This window comes from Tamandua tetradactyla, chromosome 12 (genome assembly GCF_023851605.1).
Source record: "Tamandua tetradactyla isolate mTamTet1 chromosome 12, mTamTet1.pri, whole genome shotgun sequence".
Taxonomy (NCBI): domain Eukaryota; kingdom Metazoa; phylum Chordata; class Mammalia; order Pilosa; family Myrmecophagidae; genus Tamandua; species Tamandua tetradactyla.
Window position 1 is genome coordinate 42,344,331 of NC_135338.1, and position 21,169 is coordinate 42,365,499.

The window sequence follows — 21,169 nt, forward strand, 5'->3', positions numbered from 1 at the left end:
TATCAGAATCTAGAGCAAATGTCTAGAATTTTATTGTGCAAAAGAAGCAGTGAAATGATTGATTAAAAATAGAGATCAATGAACCACACTTCTGGAAATTCTGATTACCTGAAGTGAGACGACTGGTTAGTTTGATGTAGGTTGTTGACAGACCGAACTTGGAGACACAGTGGCCTGGATACTGAGGTAAGAGAAAAAAAGTCTCCACCAGCCTCAGTTTGTAGTCTGAGGAGAAGGTGCTATGATTCCTGAATTCTTGCTTTTATTTCAGAAGATAAAAATCTACTTACAACAACAATGCTTTAAAAAGTCAGAGCTAGAATAGAACCTCATTATGAGTAACATATAAAAGGTAGGCCAACTTTGCATCCTTAAACCTATAAATTTAAGTACTTCAGTATGAAAAAGTTGATTTAGACAAAGTTTATTGAAAATTCCCATTTCTGTTCACTATTTTTCAGTTATCAAACATTTTATAATTATATAAAGCATTTTAATTGCTGCTGCTCATGTATTATAGCTGAAATTTTAGTTTTTGTTAATTGAACACTGAGACGATCTGTTAAAATGACAAACCTTTTTCAAACTATGAAAGATAGACTTTTTTACATAGTAATCAGTGCATTTCCATCCATTCTTCTTTCTTATGGTGAAAATATAAGTCAGCATTCTCCAGACAAATTTATGACTTAATTCCTGTGAAGCTTGAATTCTCTCCCTATTGCATTCTAAGAAAGAAGATAATAGTGTTTTTTTTTTTCTCAAGGAAACTTTCCTAAAGATAGGATGTTTTTCAAATCTATCTTTGAGCGGGGAAAGAACTAACAAGCACAAGCATCAGCATGAAACCCTTAAGATATAAGAGCTTCTTTAGTTTTAGCCAACCTGAGAAGATGCTGATCTAGGATGTCTGTAGGGAAAATTGAAATGCTGTGTGGGTTGAAATTACTATTTCTTTTGTAGCAGTCAATTCTAAGTAAGCGGCCATGAGGCTTATAGTTTACTTTAGTACACAAAGTGCTACCTATAAATGTAATGTCTTTAGGAGTGAAAAAATATATCCCAACAAAATGTTTGTTTGTTTGTTTACCCAAAAACACAGATTTCAAATTCCACCTTAAAATATTCAAACTAACTTGAACTGCCAAAACATTAAAGTGAACCTGTAAATATATGGACAACATTCAGTTAACAGTGTAATACTATTTCCTGTCTACGTATTGATTATTTATTTTCTACTGCCGTACATAAGAATGTCCCATGCATCTCTCCTTAGGCAAACAACGATTTAGCGTTATGCCCCCATCATACATTTTTTTTTTTATAAAACTCCAAAAGTAAATGGAAAATAGGAGTATAATTTATGATGAATCTTCCAGTTCTTCATTTCATTACTTTTGACTTATTATGCAGAATTCAAACGGCTTCCCTGTATCTAGTTTCTCCCCACTTCGGTTTATCCTGGAACCACAGGAATGTTCTTTCTAAAACTCCACTTTGATCATGTCACTTCATATCCAAGAACACTCATGACTCCCTATTGCTTGCAAACTAAAAATATTGTGAATATTTCCTGGCTATGTTTTTAATAATACTACCTATTCATATCACACACGCTTATTAATCCTCAACTATAGTCGATTGGAAAATCATGGCCAAAGTACTTTGCAGCTTTTTCCATTAGTAAGTAGAGTTCATTTCCTTATTCCTTGAATCTGGGCTGGTGGCCTGACGTCCTTTGGTCAATGCATGCAGTGGAGGGATATTATAAACTTCCATAGCCTGGCCTTAAGAGTGACACAGCTTCTGCCTTCCACCATTTGAAATGTGGCCCTGAGACTACAGCACCTGAAAGCTAAAAGAGCTGAAAGCCATCAGCAATTCCTAGACATGGGTGAGTCCATTGTGGGCCTTTCAGCTAGGTCTTCCTTCCACCTGAATGCAGCCACAGGAGTGAGTCCAGCTGAAATAAGCAGAACTGCCCACCCCACCCCCAAATCATGGTAAATATTTAATTATTATTTTAAACTGTATTTTTTGTTAAATATTCATAGTTTGTTATGAGAATAGTTGCTACATCGAATATATGCTAGACACATTTCTAGGTGCCAGGCATTCATTAATAAATTAGACAAAGATCTTGAATTCACAGACCTTCAAGCTAGTAAGCAGATAAAGGCAATAAAAAACAAATAAACAAACAAGAAAATACCATAAATAAGGATAACAAGCAGAGATACATTTTGTATGGGAAATGAAAACAAGGTGATATTAGAGAGATAGATTGGAGATAAGGGGTGTGCATTCTAAGGTGATATGACAAATTGGACTCAGCTCTGGGTAAACTTGTTAAAAGAAAGTTTAGGTTTCGTGGCATAGTATTTTGAGTTTCCTGTTTTTTGTTTGTTTGTTTCATTTTCAATAAACATGAAAGCTTTTAATTGTGCATATCCTCTGTACTTAAGCCACAAGCTCTCCCAGTCCCTGGTGTCTTCCATGAAGAGTCTTCATGTATTTTTACCCATCTGGTATTGATGTTCCTTGGGTCTTGCATTCTTTGGTTTGCAAAGTCTCCCCTCATAGGTCATGGTATTTCTTTCTCTTATTTCTCACAATTTAGCTCATCCTTTAAAGCTCATTTCAAATTTCATTTTTTCCAATAGGACCCCTCCTCACTTTCTCAGGCCTAATCTCAAAAGAACACTCTCTCTTCTAAATTTTCAAATGTAGGTTGGATCTGTCAGTAGAGAAGATAACGTCTATCTTGGTGGTTCTTGTGATGATTAGAGTTAATTTATATAAAGTGCCTCCTGGCACAGAACGCAATTTAAAAATGGATAGCCATGGTCTTCATTGTGACGATCATTCAGAGACCATGTGTTTCATGTGCCCATGATGTCACTAGGGATTGGAAAGGCAAAATGAGTTAGTTTCCTACCTGTTCTAGTTTGCTAGCTGCTGGAATGCAATATACCAGAAATGGAATGGCTTTTAAAAGGGAGAATTTAATGAGTTGCAAGTTTACAGTTCTAAGGCCGAGAAAATGTCCCAGTTCAAACAAGTCTATAGAAACGTCCAATCAAAGGCATCCAGGGAAAAGATACCTTGGTTCAAGAAGGGCGATGAAGTTCAGGGTCTCTCTCTCAAGTGAGACGGCACATGGCGAACACAGTCAGGGATTCTCTCTTGGCTGGAAGGGCACATGGCGAATACAGCATCATCTGCTAGCTTTCTCTCCTGGCTTCCTGTTTCATGAAGCTCCCCGGGAGGTGTCTTCCTTCTTCATCTCCAAAGGTTGCTGGCTTGTGGACTCTCTGCATCTCATGGCTTCATCGTTCTGCTCTCTCTGAGTCTCTCTGAATCTCCAAAATGTTTCCTCTTTTATAGGACTTCAGAAACTAATCAAAACCCACTCAAATGGGTGGAGACATGTCATCCCGTAATCCAGTTTAACAACCATTCTTAACTAAATCACATCAACCAGGGAGATGATCTCATTACAGTTTCAAATATACAATGTTGAATAGAGATTATTCTACCTTTAAAAAAATGAGATATATATTAAAACATGGTTTTTCTTAGGGGGCATATATCCTTTCAAACCAGCACACTACCCTAAAAGATTTTATTATCTACCAGAGGTAATGATCACAATCAGTACTGAACTTTGGTCTGCATCCTAGTCCCACTACTTTGGAGGACCCTTATTTATCCCTCTTCCGTTCTCACCTCTGCTCACAGGCAAAAAGTCCTCTGGGCCAAGGGCACATTCTTACTCAACGTCCCCCTTCTAGACTGGAGCTTCTCAAGCTTTCTGTGGTGAAAGACCTGCTTTCGTTTTGTTCTTTTATTTATAATCAACTGTGGACACATTTATTTGTAAAATATAATAAAAATAAATCGCTAGATAAATGGAATAGAAAAAGCCAATATGTAATATATGTAAACTCCAATGCTTAATTATTAAATTAAACAGATATAAAATTGCTTTTCTCAGTTGCTATATTTCTAAATTCTTACATTAATTACTAAGTATATCTTGTTCCAGACCAAAAACAAACTTTTTTTGCAAAATGAAGCTAGTTCATAGATTGCTATTGCACTTGAACTGCACAAACTTATATTTTGGGTTCCTAAGACCCAGAAATGCATTCTGAAATAATTGAAAGGTATCAAGGGTTTGGATAAGTAACATGGTGGGAAAGTAAAAGGTGGAATGAATTTAAGAATCATTACTGAGGTAGAAATAGCAGGAAAGCAATTACTGCCTATAACATTATTTGAGTCATCATTTAACTTTGTATCTATTAATGTACTAGTTTGCTAGCTGCTGGAATGCAATATACCAGAAACATAATGGCTTTTAAAAAGCGAATTTAATAAGTTGCTAGTTTACAGATCCAAGGCTGAGAAAATGTCCCAATTAAAATAAGTCTACAGAAATGTCCAATCTAAGGTATTCAGGGAATGATACCTTGGTTCAAGAAAGCCAATGAAGTTCAGGGTTTCTCTCTCAACTGGAAAGTTGCATGGTGAACATGGTGTCATCTGCTAGCTTCTCCTGGCTTCCTGTTTCATGAAGCTCCCTGGGAGGCATTTTCCTTCTTCATCTCCAAAGGTTGCTGGCTGGTGAATTCTGCTTCTCGTGGCTATGTTATTCTGCTCTGCTCTCTCTGAATCTCCCATTCTCCAAAATGTTTCCTCTTTTATAGAACTTCAGAAACTGATCAAGACCCACCCAAATGGGTAGAGACATGCCCCTCCATAATCTAGTTAAACAGCCACTCTTGGTCAAATCACATCTCTAAAGAGATGATCTAATTACAGTTTCAAACATACAATACTGAATAGGATTAGAAGAATGGCTGCCTTTACGAAATGGGATTTTGATTAAAACACAGTTTTTCTAGGGTACATACATGCTTTCAAACCAGCACAATTAACATAAATCTTTTTTATCCCTCTAAGAAGCTTAAACCTGTGTTTCCAACAGCCTCAATGCATATTTAGGATAGCCTTAATTCTACACCTCTGCTCTTTATCTTGCACCATACCATCATTTTTTCCCTATTTTTATTGTGTGTGTGTATGTGTATATCTTATACCCTCTCTTAACTTCTTCACTAGCCTGAGAATTAAGTACCAGATGTTTAATCCTTGGAACTCCCAGTATTACATTTTACTGCTGTTTGTGACCATTCCCACTAAATATGAAAGGCTAGAAAATAGCAAAAAGTTGCAATTCCCAGAGTGTGCACTGAGGCATGAGGTACATTTTAAATATCCCGGGGGAACACAGCAACTTCTTCTGGACATAAGGAGAACTATTAGCTTCAGACAATTCAGAGTTTCAAAAGTGGATCACAATACATTCCTTTTGGTGATGTCATTAGCTCAATGAAATTGGAATTTTGGAAAGTTGCTGTGATGAAAATCAATTACCATACATAAATCAATGTAGGCCAAGAATTTAGGATGGTGGTATCTGTCCAGATTCCAAACTGGGAATTTTTGCAATGCCTAGCAAACATAGACATCCTATTGTTAAGTGATGGTGGTTATTTAAGAATGCAATTAAAATCTTGTCATTTCTTTCAATTTATATTGCTGTTAGTTCAAGTGGGCACTAGTTTCATTGGACATAAATACTAAGAATCTTGGGTCTGATTACTTAATAAACAGAATTGTATGGTAGTTCTTCTGGCCTAGGTGCCATAAATTAAAGTAGTTGAATGCTAAATGTATCAAGAACAAGAAATTTTGAGAACCTCTAGCATAAGGTCTTTGAATCCCATTTTCATTATTAATAATTTTATGATCTTAGGCAAGGTACATTAACTATTCCATGCCTCAATTCTGTCTTATATTAAATGCTAATAATCTCAATGTCTACCGCCAAGGATTTCTATATGGAAGAAATGAAATAATGCTTAGAACGTTGTCTGGTATATAGTAAAGTACTCCCAAAATGTGAGCTATTATTTTTTTGGTTTGCAACTCTACCTCACATGCTTCCACAGTTCTAAGATATTTGATAAATCCAGTGTCATTCATATTTTGTGGCTTAAATAATTATTAAAGATAATTTTTATAAAAATATACAATGTCAACAACAGAAAATGCCATTACCTATCTTACCTGTTAAAGGATGTAATAATTAGATGAAGATATGTACTAGAATACACTTTTCCTGTTTTGCCATTTCCACTTCATTTGAAAAAGGTAGCTCTGGAGAAATTGCCAGAGATTCTGCTAAGAACACAGCTGGATAGGAATATATCATGCACAAAGCTATAAAAAGCCAGTTTCTCTATTTGTTTGTATCTTTCAGCTACCTGGTTAGTGATGCCTAACAAAGAAGTCTAAAACTTGCATATAGAAGCTTTTTGGAATCTACAGGCAGGATGCCATTAATGCGAATACCTGTTTCTCTAGCCTCAGGTAAAAGAAACTGCCTGATTGAAATCTTTTCCCAGGAGCGATCAAAGCAGGTGGAAGTCTAGAAGCTGAACTTATATTTAAGCTTGCTTCCAGGTGGGAGAGGTCAATAACTCTCCAAGCCAGAACTAAACCACTGCCTCCTGCTGTAATATGCTCTCTCTTTACAACTGTCTCTAGATATTTATCCATCAAATAAAAGCCAGTGCAGAAAAGTAACTGTCCAGCAAAAACTCTCTTTCCTTTCACTGCCAAACTTGCTTGACTATCCTCTCAATTTTGATATTCAGAGTATGTGGTTATTTCTTGCTGCCACTCATACAGTGTGTCTCTTTCTTGACTTCCTTTAGCAAGGATCTGCAAAGTATTTCAATTTCTGAGTAGGGTTAGATACTGTTCTAGTTTGCTAGCTGCCAGAATGCAATATACCAGGAACCAATGTCTTTTAAAAGGGGAATTTAATATGCTGCTAGTTTACAGTTCTAAGGCTGAGAAAATGTCCCAGTTAAACAAGTTTATAGAAATGTCCAATCAAAGGCATCCAGAAAAAGATATCTTGGTTCAAGAAGACTGATGAAGTTCAGGTTCTCACTCTCTCTCTCAAATGAGAAGGCACATGGCAAACACAACCAAGGTTTATCTTTCAGCTGGAAGGACACATGGTGAACACAGCATCATCTGCTAGCTTTCTCTCCTGGCTTCCTGTTTCATGAAGCTCTCCAGGAGGCATTTTCCTTCTTCATCTCCAAAGGTTGCTGACTGGTAGACTCAGCTTCGTGGTGCTGCAGCATTCTGTGCTCTCTCCAAATCTCTCTGATTCTCCAAAATGTTTCCCTTTTATAGGACTCCAGAAACTAATCAAGACCCACCCAAATGAGTAGACACACACCTCTACCTAATCCAGTCTAACAACCACTCTTAATCAAATCACATTTCCAGTGAGATGCTCTAATTGCAGTTTCAAACATATAATGCTGAATAGGGTTTAGAAGAAATGGCTGTCTTTACAAATTGGAATTAGGATTAAAACACAGCTTTTCTAGGGTACATACATCATTTGAAACCAGCACATTGCACCCTCTGGACCCTAAAAACGACATGTTTTTCCCGTATACAAAATACATTACAGTATCAGAATACATCACAGTGTCAGAAAACTTTAAAGCCTTTCAGTAACAATCAAATGCAATACAAGATTAAAACCAGTACAAAGTCTCATCAAAGTTAGGTACAAGCATGTCTGTGCTCAGGCAAATTCTCCTTTGTCTCTGGACCTTTTAAAACTCATAACAAGTTATTTGTTGCCAACATACAAAGGAGGAACTTTCATGAGATACATATACCCATTTTCATAGGAAGGAAGTATCACAGGGTCACCCGACCCATACAGTTTCAAAATTTGCAGGGCAAAGACCATTAGAGTTCAAAGTCTGAGAGTCATTTATCTTTGGGTCTTCTGAAAGCGGCAGTCCCACCCTTTCCAAGGGCCTACGCAGCAGCTTGCCTCTCTCCAAATGCAACCTTGGGGGATGCTGGGGAGACCACCTTTTTCTTGGTTCCACTCTCTCCAAAGATCGGGGCTGCACTCGGGCTCTCTGCCATCTCTGGAGCATATGCTCAACCCCTCCATGTGGTGGCAGCCAGGCTCTCCCTGAACCCCAAGGAATGTGCTTCACCCTCTCCAAGGCCTGAGGTGGCATGACTCTTCCATGGTAACAAGATGGAAGGCCCATCCTCTGCCTTTGGGGGAAATTCAACCTCTCCACAGGCTTGGGTGGGTCTGCTCTCCTGGCCCGAGGCTTCTTGACTTCAGACCTTGACCTCCATGGCATTGCCTCTGAAGTTGTTTTTCCTCCAATGTGTCCCTTCTCTGAACCGCTCAGTCCAGACTGGCAGCAGCCCCGTTTATACAGGTCCCACAGCACTGTCACTGGTTTTCTATGCAGTAACCTTGTATCATGCCCATCAGACCCAAGGAGTTTCCACAGATCCTTCCTGGATAACTCCATGTCCAATCCTGGTTTTCTCTGAGATGGCTGACTGGTTCCACAACTAGTCAAATCCTCACATGGAGCACTATTCTCTGGGGTCTCCCTTCCTGGAAGCCCAGAATTTTCCAGAGCATCAATTTCTGGTTTCTTTGTACTCAGTAGTTCAGTTCTCAGCTTATCTCTCTCCTGTCACCTTTCACTATAAGCTGTGAGGAGAAAGCAGGCTGTACTTTCCACATTTAATTTGGAAATCTCTTTTGCTAAATATCCAAGTTCTTGGCTTTTAAAATCTGTCTTCCAGCCAAAGCCACTAGTCAACTTTGCTAGATTATCTACAATTTTAAAACAAGGATCACCTTTTTTTCAGTCTGTAACGACACATCTTTCATTTCTGTCTAGAGCCTGATCAGAGGTATCTTTAGAGTCCACAATTCTACCAATAGTCTTTTCAAAGCATTCTAGACCTTCTCTATCAAACTTCTCACAACTCCTCCAGAATCTTCCCCTTATCCATTTCAAAAGCCATTCCAACATGCTTGGTATTTGCCAACAACAGCAGCACCCCATTCCTGGTACCAAAATCTGTTCTAGTTTGCTAACTGTCAGAATGCAATATAGCAGGACAGAGTGGCTTTTTAAAGGGGGAATTTAATATGTAGTTAGTTTACAGTTCTAAGGCCAAGAAAATGTCCCAATTAAAACAAGTCTATAGAAATGTCCAATCAAAGGCATGCAGAGGAAGATACCTTGGTTCAAGAAGACTGATGAAGTTCAGGGCTTCTCTCTCTCTTTCTCTTAAGTGAGAAGACACGTGGTGAATACAGTCAAGGTTTATCTCTCAGCTGGAAGGGCACATGGTGAACACGGCGTCATCTGCTAGCTTCTTTTCCTGGCCCCCTGTTTCATGAAATTCCCTAGGAGGCATTTTCTTTCTTTATCTCCAAAGGTTGCTGACTGTCGGACCTTTTTTCATAGTGTTATAGCATTCTCTGCTCTCTCCAAATCTCTCTCTTTCTCCAAAATGTTTATTCTTTTATAGAACTCCAGAAACTAATCAAGATCCACCTAAATGGGTGGAGACATGCCTCTACCTATCCAGTTTAACAACCACTCTTGATTAAATCACATCTCCCTGGAGATGATCTAATTACAGTTTCAAACATACAGTGCTGAATAGGGATTAGAAGAAATAGCTGCCTTTACAAAATGGGATTAGGATTAAAACATGGCTTTTCTAGGATACATACATTATTTCAAACCAGCACAGATACTAAGTAGTTCAGGCATTGCAGGTCACAAAGTCTTCTGTTGCAATGATCTGAGTATGCCAAAGTATTTTCAAATCAGTGATAGAGAATAAATAAATTAATGAGTGTGGCTAAGTAATCATATAGCTTCATTTAGCAGAACAGGTATGGGGTGGACTTGGCTCTTGGGCCATAGTATTTGGAGTGACTAAACAAGTACATTAGAGTTCAAGGATGTGATGTCGATTTTGTAATAAGTAAAAATTAAAAACTAGGAACTCATTGATTTATTGTCATTAATTAATTCATTCTTATCAATTATATTGCTTACATACAATGAGAAAAGCATTGATTTGGGTAAACTCCAGTGATGCATTAATGATTGTTGGCATGGAATATTTCCTTCCATATAGAGGGTGTTCTTTCCTATCTCTTGTCCCTCATCCATTTGTTCTTCTCTCTTGCATACAATTCATTTATTCCAAGGGAAGAGCAGTGATTTTTATCAGACTACTGAGTCTGGAATTTTAAAATGGGCAGGTATAGTCCAGCCCTTTCCTCTTCCATTATGATTGGGAATGAGTTGCTCCAAGGAACTTTTATTCTTCTTCGCATCTCTGGGGAAGTCTCCATCATGACTGAATGAGTCTGCCTAGTGTTTAGGGGTAAGTTTTCATAAGTTTTTGTTTATATATAAAAGTCATGCCCTCCAACTCAAACTTTATCAATGATAAGAGTATTACTTTGATCCTCATGAGGCTTATTCCTGTTAATATGTCTCAATTCTTTTAGAACTCAGGTAAGAATGAAGATGCTCTATATTGTGCTAAATTAGAGACCTCAGAACAGTCACAGACTGTGCTCCCCTACAAATCACAGCCCACAGGAAGAGATAAATATTTCTTGAGAAATTAGGGAATTATAAACTTAAAAGTACTAATGAAAAACACATAGCAGACAGGGAATACAACAGATAGTTACTATTGGAAGTGAGAAAGTAGTGGTACTAAGAAACGAATTTCATATAACATCAGTGTGAAGCTGAAAAGGATGAGTAAGTGTTATAGTTTGCTAGCTGCCAGAATGCAATATACCAGAAACAGAATGGCTTTTTAAAAGGGGAATTTAATAAGTTGCTAATTTACTGTTCTAAGGCCTAGAAAATGTCCCTATTAAAACAAGTCCATAGAAATTTTCAATCTAAGGCATCCAGGGAAAGATACCTTGGTTCAAGAAGGCCAATGAACTTCAGGGTTTCTCTCTCAAGTGGAAGGGGACATGGCGAACATAGAGTTTCTCTCTCATCTGGAAAGGCACATGGTGAACACGGTCAGGGTTCCTCACTCAGCTGGAAGGGCACATGGCAAACATGGCATCATCTTCTAGCTTCTTCTCCTGGCTTCCTGTTTCGTGAAGCTCCCTGGGAAGCATTTTTCTTCTTCATCTCCAAAGGTCACTGGCTGATGGTCTCTGCTTTGAGGTGCTGCAGCATTCTCTGCTCTCTCTGAATCCCCTATTCTTCAAAATGTTTCCTCTTTTATAGGACTTCAGAAACTAATTCAGACCCACCCAAATGGGTGGAGACATGTCATCACCAAATCCAGCTTAACAACCACTCTTGATTTGGTTACATCTCCAGGGAGATGATCTAATTACATACAGTACTGAATAGTGATTATTCTGCCTTTACAAAATGGGATTTTGATTAAAACATGGCTTTTCTAGGGTACATACATCATTTTAAACCAGCACAGTAGGTTAATTAGGCAAGACTGAAGCTAAATGGCTTGGAAGAAAGCATGTGCAAAGGCCCTGAAAACAAGAAGAAGCATACCATATTCCAGTGCCAGTGTGTCTTAAAGCACAGGCAGAATTAAGAGTTGAGAGATGTCACTGCAGAAGGAGGAAGGATCCAGTTAATGCAAGGGCTTGTAAGCATTAGATAATATAGGGGCTATTTAAGGAGGATTGGGGGGTGTTGGAGGTTTTCTTAAATTTATTTTTAATTTTCTCTGCAGATTTTATTGAGATATATCCACATGCTATATATTCCATCCAAAGTATACAATAAACATCTCACAATATCATCACATGACTATGCAGTTATCATCACACTCAATTTTAGACCATTTTTTGTTGCTCCAAAAAGAAAAGTAACCGATAAACATAAAAACAGAAAATCCAAAATCCCTATATCCCCTATCTCCTCCAATTATTGACCCCTAGTATTGATGTGGCACATCTGTTACTGTTGATGAAAGAATAGTACTATACTACTATTAACTATAATATGCAACTTAATAGGTTGATTTTTCCCATATATCACTTTATTATAACTCTTTGTACAAATGTGTCATGCATTCCTACTAGTTTATGAAGAACTTATTTATGTTTGTAGTGTTAATTGGTGATATACTTGACATGAAACAATCCCTTTCAACCAAATTCACCTGCAATACCCCACTATTATTTATGATCTCAATAATAAGCTACCCTCATCTCTATCCATTTCCAAGCATTTAAGTTCAACCTCGAAAAAAATTTGCATACCTATAGGTAACTGTTCCCCCTTCTCTACCTTATTTCTATTTCTAGGTACTCTACCTTCTATGTTTTATGGCTACGAGTTTACATATTCTAGTTAGTTCATATTAGTGAAATCAAACAATATTTGTGTATCTGACATTTCACTCAGCCTATGTTCCCAAGGTCCATTCATGTTGTTCCATGCTTCAGGATCTATTCTTCTTAGTATAGCATAATATTCTTTGATGGACACATGGATTCTATCCATCTTTTGACAACTTTGAATGATGCTGCTGTGAAATGCAGGGTGCAAAAGTCTTTATGCCTCTGATTTCTGATCCATTGAAGGTTTTTAAGCAGTCTAGTGCTATTTTCACATCAATTTGTGAAAAAAAAATTGCTCTGTCTTCTGTATTAAAAAGACTTTAATTCAAGATAAGATCGGATGTTGCTTTAAGAGTTAAAGATTAGTGAGTAGTGTTTAAAACTCTATCACCTTCTTCCTCATCACATGCCCTGATGACTTTGCTTCTTATTTCACTGAAAAGATGTAAGAAACCAGAAAAAATGGGTACAAGCTTCCACCATCACCATCACCTCTATTAAATTGCCTGTGTTCATTTCTGTATCTTCTGCCTCTCCTTTTGATACTATGGAGGGAAGTTCCCAAGTATTTAAGGTTAATTTCTTCTTTCTGTTCACAAGATCACGTTACTTTATCTCCCATCAGCCATTGCTCCTCCTATTTATCTCCTTTTATTAACAAGGCTTTACAAGAGATGAAGTCTATTTAATATCCACTTCCACTTCTCCCATTTTCTCTTGAAATCACTCCAGTCATGCATCAATGCCTGCCATTCCATTGTAATAGTGCTTATCAAAGTTGGCAATAAGCTCCACATTAAAAATGTCAATCATATTTAACTTGTTGGTATTTTACAAAGTTAATCATCTATCTTCAAAGAAGATACTGTCTTCTTTGAAGTATCTTTTTTTTTTCCTCTTGGTTTCTGCGATTCAACTTCCTTTTATACTCTTCCATATATTATTGGCTGAATTTTCCACCTCATCTTCCAAGATATTAAAAATTAGAGAGCTCCAAGGTTTAGTTCTTAGATCCTTTCCCTTCCCTTCCATTCTCTTCTATTTCTCTCCTTTTACTTACCTACACTGTCTAAATACATCCCTTTAGGTATCTCATCCACTCTCAAGGCTCCACATACCATCTATATTCTGTTGACTCTCAAATATAAATCATTACCCTGAAAGCCAAATACATATACCCAATTACTTATGCAAAATCTGCTCTCAATTGATCAGTTATTTCCCCTAAAGGCTACAAGCTTACCCTCCCACAGAATTTCTCAGTAAGTGCAAGCTCCATTCTCATAACTTCCAATCAAACCCTGGTGTTGTCCTTCATTTTCTATCTTTTACACATAACATCCAATCCATCGGCAAATACCGTTGGCCCTACTCTCAAAACGTTTTGCCTTCCTCCAGCTTATTCACTAAATGCTAGCCAGAATAATACCTGAAAAATAATGAGACTATGATATCATTACCCTCAAAATTCTCAAATTGATTTTCAGTTTTATTTGAAATAAAATCTAAAGTGGTAGGTGGGCCACGGTGGCTCAGCAGACAGAGTTCTCGCCTGCCATGCTGGAGACACAGGTTCGATTCCTGGTGCCTGCCCATAAAAAAAAAATCTAAAGTGGTTACCCCAGTTTGCATGGTCTAGTCCTTAGTTATCTCCCTAGTCACATAACCTTCTCCATGGCTGGAGAAGCCATGCTGGGATTCTTGGTGTTTTTAAATGTACCTGTTGTCTAAGATTCTTTATGCTTCTTCTGCTTTTCCTGAATTGCTTTTCCCACAAGATTTTTTATTCACAGGTGCTCAATTGAATGGTACATTTTTTTTCTTTTTTTCTCCCACCTTTAATTTTCTTTTATTGATACTTCATGATTATCAGGGCTCTCTGACAGGAGATAAATATTTTGGCAAATCCGAATTCTGTAGGGCAAGCCACAAGCTGGCAACTCCAATAAAGTTGATTCTGAAATCTGTCATGTCTGAGCTCCTTAGGGAAAGCTGTAAGCTGAAAAGTCCAGTGAAGGTGAAATTGAATTCCCCAGGAGAAGCTGTCTGGGTAAAGTAGAGGCATAAATTATTTTTACTGAATTCTGAGATCCTCAGTTCTGATTTTTAAGAACTCCAACTGATTGAATGAGGAGAGCCCCCACATTGTTGAGGGCACTCTCCTTTGTTTATTGTAGATGCAATCAGCCATACATGTAAACAACTGATTGCAGATTAAAACTCCTTTATGAAATACCCTCATGGTAACAATCAGGCAAGTGCTTGCTTGGCGAAACAACTGGCCACTATAACCTAGTCAAGTTGACATATGAACTTAACCATCACAGATGGCTAGAATTATACTTTAACACATGATCCAGAATGCATTTATAGATTAGTTAGATAAGCACTCACACACACACAGTCAATAAAAAAAAAGATAAAGTACTGTTTACTCTATCTTTTCTATGTGAAATGGTCATCTGGCACTTTCTTTCCATATTTTACCCTTTTCTATTTTATTAAAAAGGGTTAGACTTAATGCACTAAGTTCATTTCAAAACAGTGCTATACACAATAGTACCTGCATTATGGTCATTCTTTATCATATTAATCTGCTTTATTGATAGCACATATCTTCACCCAATGTCCCATTTGTTTACTTGTTTATTCTATGTATCCCACCCCTCTGGAATGAACACCCATGAGTTTGGGAACTGTGTTTTATTCAGGACTTTACACTCTGCTCCTTTTATAATACGAGACATTGTAATAGGTACATACTGACAAATAAATATCCCAGCCATGAATGCGTTATGAGATTATGCTTTCTTATTTTATAAACTATATAAAGCCATGTATGTATTTTTTTAATTTGGAGGATCAGAAACTTATAAAATTACTTATATAAATAAATGAAAGATTTTATTTTCCTTGGAAGAAATGCTTGAATCCACAAGAGATATCTGAGTTTTTAAATTCAGAACTTGGATAGGACAGATATGGGAGAATTGAGAGCCAGGGATTTCTCAAGCTATTGATATGAATGTCACTAAGTGAAGCCAAAGCCTTGTCAAGGATTTATGTCCTTGGCTTCCTGCCCAGGGGGGTCCTGGACAGCGACTGTGAGTCAAGCAGCAGCAGGTTTGAGTACAATAAACAAGGTGACCAAGTTTGTCCTTTACTCCTAACCATTGCCTCTCAGTCTATACCTCTCTGTTGCCCTCAACTTTTTTCTAATTAAACACCAAAAATAGGAAAATAATAAAAATAAACAGTGGTGTTAAGGAGTTGTGGCAACATTCTCTGAATATTCAACCTCAATTATACCTGGTAAGAAAAATAAAATTTTGATTAAATACTTTTGACAGCTGCAGTTAGACAGAGTCATATAGCTTGACTTGCTCCCATAGTCTTCAGTGCCTTTTGTTTTAGTTTCTCAGGCTGCTCCAGCAAAACCATGAAGTTTGTTGGGCTTAAACAATGGAAATTTATTTGCTTATGGTTAAAGATCAGGAAAATGTCCAAATCAAGGCATCATCAGGGGAATGCTTTCTTCCTGAAGACCAGCTGCCAATGATTTTTGGCTCCTCTGCCACGTGGTAACATCCATTGGTCTCCCCTTTCTCTTCTGGGTTTCATTGCATTCAGCATCTTACTCCCATGTCTTTCTCTTTCTTTGCCTGGATTTCAATCTCTTATAAATGATTCCAGTATTATGCTTAAGACCCATCCTTTTTTTTTTTTTTCTTTTCTTTTTTTTTTTAACATGAGCAGGTACTGGGAATCGAACCCGGGTCCTCTGGCATCGCAGGCAAGCATTCATGCCTGCTGAGCCACCGTGGCCCACCCTTAAGACCCATCCTGAACAAGGTGAGTCACTACTTATCTGCAGTAGACTCATCACAGGAGTTGAGAAAATTTAAGAACATGTTTTTCTGGGGTTCATATACCTTCAAATCACCACACCTTCAATATGATAATGCATATCTTATGTCAAAGAAAATGATTTTACATTAAAATTCTCCAAAAGTTTTTGAAAAAGTAATGTTTATCATTTTTTGTGTGTTTGTTTTTCAGGAAACATCACAAGAAATGATTCATTGGGCATATATTGAGGCATGCCACCACACATTATTTTCTGATGGTTGTTAAATAACGTTTTCTTGAAAATAGCATGCTTAAATTTTGGAAAGCAGAATGGGGATCTACTTCTCATTCTCATAAGTCTAACTCATTCTCATAAGTCTGGCTCTGAAAATAGCAGTTTTTTATTTGCATAAAAGAGGTAAGTTGTCATAAAACAAGAGTTAAGAAGAAGAAAAATATATGTTCTAAGCAGCTACAGAAGTAGGTCTGAGGATATGTAGGTTTTGAGGACCTTGTTTTTCACTTTCATTTCTTCCCATTTCTTCATATTCAACAATTCCTCTAATCTTTAAACAATTTTTCATTCCTATTTGAGCACACAATTTATTGCCAGTGAATTCCTTCAGGCCTTACAACTGTGGCAGAAATTAAAGACCTTCTGCTTGGTTTTCAATTTGTAAGCATGATTTCCAAAACCAAGATTCAAGTATCTTTTTAAATATCTATGTGTGCAAAAGTTTAATGGCTCCTCTGAAGGAAATTATTCTTGCTTCAATCCCAAGGCAGAATTTCTAACCAATTAGTAGGAAGGAAGAACAGGAATATCCCCTATAAATTTCCACAGCATTACCAGCAGCAGATTCAAAGACACTCACTAGAGATCGAAAGTTTCTGGCTGCACAAGGAAGGGGGAAATTCCAGGACTACTGGACTTCACTCTTGTCATAGATAAAACTTAACAGTGCAGTGATAATACTGCCAAACAGATCATTAAAATGAGTACTTGGTGTACTTGAAAAATGGGGAGGTTCAGGGACGGGCAGAAAGATATATTTTATACCTCTGTGTTGTTACTTGTCACAAGAGGTGTTCTTGCATTTATAATTGAGGAAAAAAAATACAAATGTTAATACGCTTTCTCCTTTTTTTAACCCACCTTATAAATTTCTTGAAATAGAGTAGGTGTCCAATAGTAGATTTAAAAATCATCATTGTTAGATCTAAAGCAGCCGACAGTTTTCCAGTATAAGAACAGTTTTCTATGAAAACCTGAGCAAAACAATTTTAAGAGGAAAATTTTTATTAAAGAATAAAAGATGAGGGTGATGGTTGCAGATGAGATGTGTTGTATGTGGAAGAGACAGGTACATGAAGTTTCAAGGCATAACTTTTTCTATGTTATAAATACTGCAGCATATTGAAAATAATTGTGACAATCATCCATCACTGTGGGAAAAAAAGCAAACTTTCACAATTAATAAATCTAATCAACCATTCCTCGCAAAGTTAAACAAAAGAGAGAAATCTGGGAATCTGTAGGGCATTGTACTTGAGTATTCAACTGATCAGCACATGCATGTGTGAGGAAATTACACCACGAAAGACCCACCCTAAAGGATTAGAGGGAACAGTGCTTGTCACGCGCACAGAACCCGGTATAGTTACAGTTCTTGCTAGCCAGATGGGAAAACCTCATGATTCATGGGCTATCCGGTAGAGCAGACAGATACTTTCTTGTCTCAGTAATGAAGGAAAAGGAGAGGTAGGCTGAGTGTAGTTCTGATCCCTTCTAAAAATCATAAAAGCAAGACTCACCCCAGATCAAGCTGTTTTCAAGTAACGTAAATGTACCACAAAACAAAGCTCATATGTACTTAAAGGAGTACAAAACTATCCATCACCCAATAAGGTAAAATTCAAAATAACCACCATCCAGTAAAAAAATAACTGGTATTCAAAGAAATAGGAAAGCATGGTCCATAATGACCAAGTAAATCAAATGACTGAAACCCAGAACTGACACAGTTTTAGAATCCACAGGCTGGGATGCTAGAAAAGGAATAAGTTTATGTGAACTGCTGGAGCAGAAAAATAAGTCTAGCTCTACTGTAAAGGTCTTCATCAGCAGTATTATTTTTCCCACTCTGCCTTCTTACCACCCACCAGTACTGATGGAGAGGAATGAGTGGACAAATATCCCAGCTTCCTCAACCCTAAGTTGGGACAACTCTGTTGCTTGTTCTAAACTGTCTCTTAAGAGCACCCCAAGAGGACTGGTTCCAATATTAAATATTTGGAGTTAGAAAAACAAGTGATTTGCTGAGTCAGAAACCCCAAGATCAAGTCCCCAGTTTTCCTATTTGGCATAAAGAATCTAGGTATTTCAGATACACAAGTGACATGCCCCTTCATTTTCTTATCTCTTCTCACAAAGTTGCCTTTTAAACTTCTCATTATGTGCTGAGTGTGGGTGTGTGCATGTGTGGGTGTCTCTGTCTGCCTGAGTAATCAGTTTTATTTCTCTCTTAAGTACTAGCATGCTCCAACAAACTCAGACTTTGAAAACATGCTGACGGCGATAGGGTTGAAACGCCCAATTGCAACCTAGGACATTTATCACATGAATCTTCAGAGGGGTTGAATTTTAAATAAGAATCTGTCAATACTTTAGCCTTTAGATATTGTCTTATTCTTTTATAGCAAGGGTTCTGTTCTTCATTTTCCACATTTCTTCATTGTTTTATAGACACCAGAATTGTGTTAAGATAAAACATGTGGAGGTATCTCTGCAAATTTTGTCACTTGATACTAGAGCATTGCAGAATTTGCTTTTATTAATGAGTATTTCATCACTATATTCTATCAAAGAAAAGGTGTAAAAGACTACTTCTTTGCATGAGAACTTGTAGGAGGTAGTGAAGGAAATATTCTGTGGCAACCCAGGATACTTCCATTGACAGAAAATACAATGATGCTTTCTAACATGATCATGAACATATTATAAACACTTCCATTATTTTTAAAATATAGTCTGGAGAGTTCACATATCCTCAGTTGTTAGAGAGGTAATATTGAGTTTTTATTCAGAGAAACAGTGTGGTTTGTTTGAAATTAGTTTTCCCTTTAATGGAACAAGCTACCTAATTTTTTTAAACTTTTTTATTGTATAGTTTAACATATATACAAAGCAAAGAAATAAAAAAGCAATAGTTTTCAAAGCACTCTTCAACATAGTTATAGGACAGATCCCAGAGTTTGTCATGGGCTACCATAAGATCCTCTCATATTGTTTTCCTTCTAGCTATCACAGAATATAGGAGGTGAGAAGGTTTAATTTTTTTATTTTTTATTATCACAGCTGACTTTTTTTTCCTCCTTTTTTTTTTTGGTGAAAAATAACATATATACAAGAAAGCAATAAATTTCAAAGCACAGCACCACAATTTCTTGCAGAACATATTTCAGATTTGACATGGGTTACAATTCCACAATTTTAGGTTGTTACTTCTAACTGCTCTAAGATACTGGAGACTAAAAGAAATACCAATTTAATGATACAGCATTCATATTCATTTGTTAAATCCCATCTTCTCTGTATAACTCCACCATCAACTTTGATCTTTCCATCCCTCTCTTTAGGGGTGGTGGGTTATGACAATTCTAAATTTTTCAAACTAGAAGTGTCTGTCACTAAAACGGGGGTGGGGGGAGATGGAAATATCTGATGTTCTGGAGAGTCTGGGCCCTGTAGGTTTCAGGATTTATCTGGACCAGGGACCCATCTGAATATTGTAGGTTTCTGGAAAGTTACTCTAGTGCATGGAACACTTGTGGAATCTTATATATTGCCCTAGGTGTTCTTAAAAATTGGCTGGAATGGTCCTGTTTGGGGTTTGGCAGGTTATGAGAGGTAGCAAGGTCTAACTGAAGCTTGCATAAGAGCAACCTCCAGAGTTGCCTCTTGATTCTATTTGAACTCTCTCTGCCACTGATATTTTATTAGTTACACTTCTTTTCCCCCTTTTGGTCAGGATGGAATTGTTAATCCTATGGTGCCAGGGCTGGATTCATCCCTGGGAGTCATCTCCTACTTTTCCTGGGAGACTTTCACTCCCCTGGATGTCATGGCCCACGAATTGGGGAGAACAATGATTTCACTTGCAGATTTGGGCTTAAAGAGACTAAGGCCACATCTGAGCAACAACATACTGAGCCTATAGGTAGCCTAAATTTCTCCGCAACCTGCATGAGCTTCACAAGAGTAACCTCAAGATCAAGGGCATGGCCTACTGATTTGGGTGTTCCCAAAGTTTGACACAGTATCAGGGGATTCCCTGCTGATAAGCTTTAATTGTTCCATATTCTTTCTCCCTTCCCTCAAGGCAATACTTTTTGATTATCTGCTTAATATACTCTAGGATGTATCCAGGCATTACAATAATCTATGCAGGATTAAAGAGCTTCTTTCTTATTCTGGGCTTCCAGTGTTTCAGTTGTTCAAATGAACTATACAGATAAGCTGAGTTACATTACGTGCTACAGAAAATTTCAGTTCCAGACTAAATAAACCTTTCTTCCTTCAGTCTCAAAGAGGTATACTTCTAAAATATGGACACTGTCCTCCTTACCTCTCTGTTCTGAACTGCTTTAATGCCAACCTAATTGGCTATGATTTTTATCTCTAAATATCAGGTTATATATATATATATATATATATATATATATATATATATAAATAACAGCCTCTCAAAATCCAGAAATAATAATCACCACTCCAGACTTCATGTCTGCTCTAAAAGCTTACAATCTAGGCCCCTGTTTTCTTATAAGCATTTTCTAAAGGTGACCATACCATTGTTGTTTTTTTGTTTCTGGCTTATTTTGTCTCACCAATTGCCCCACATCCTTATTCACATCATTACATAACTCATGACTTTATTTCTTTTTGTAGCAGCACCACCTTCATTAATAAGTATACACCATCGTTTGACAATCTACTTCTCAGTGTGTACC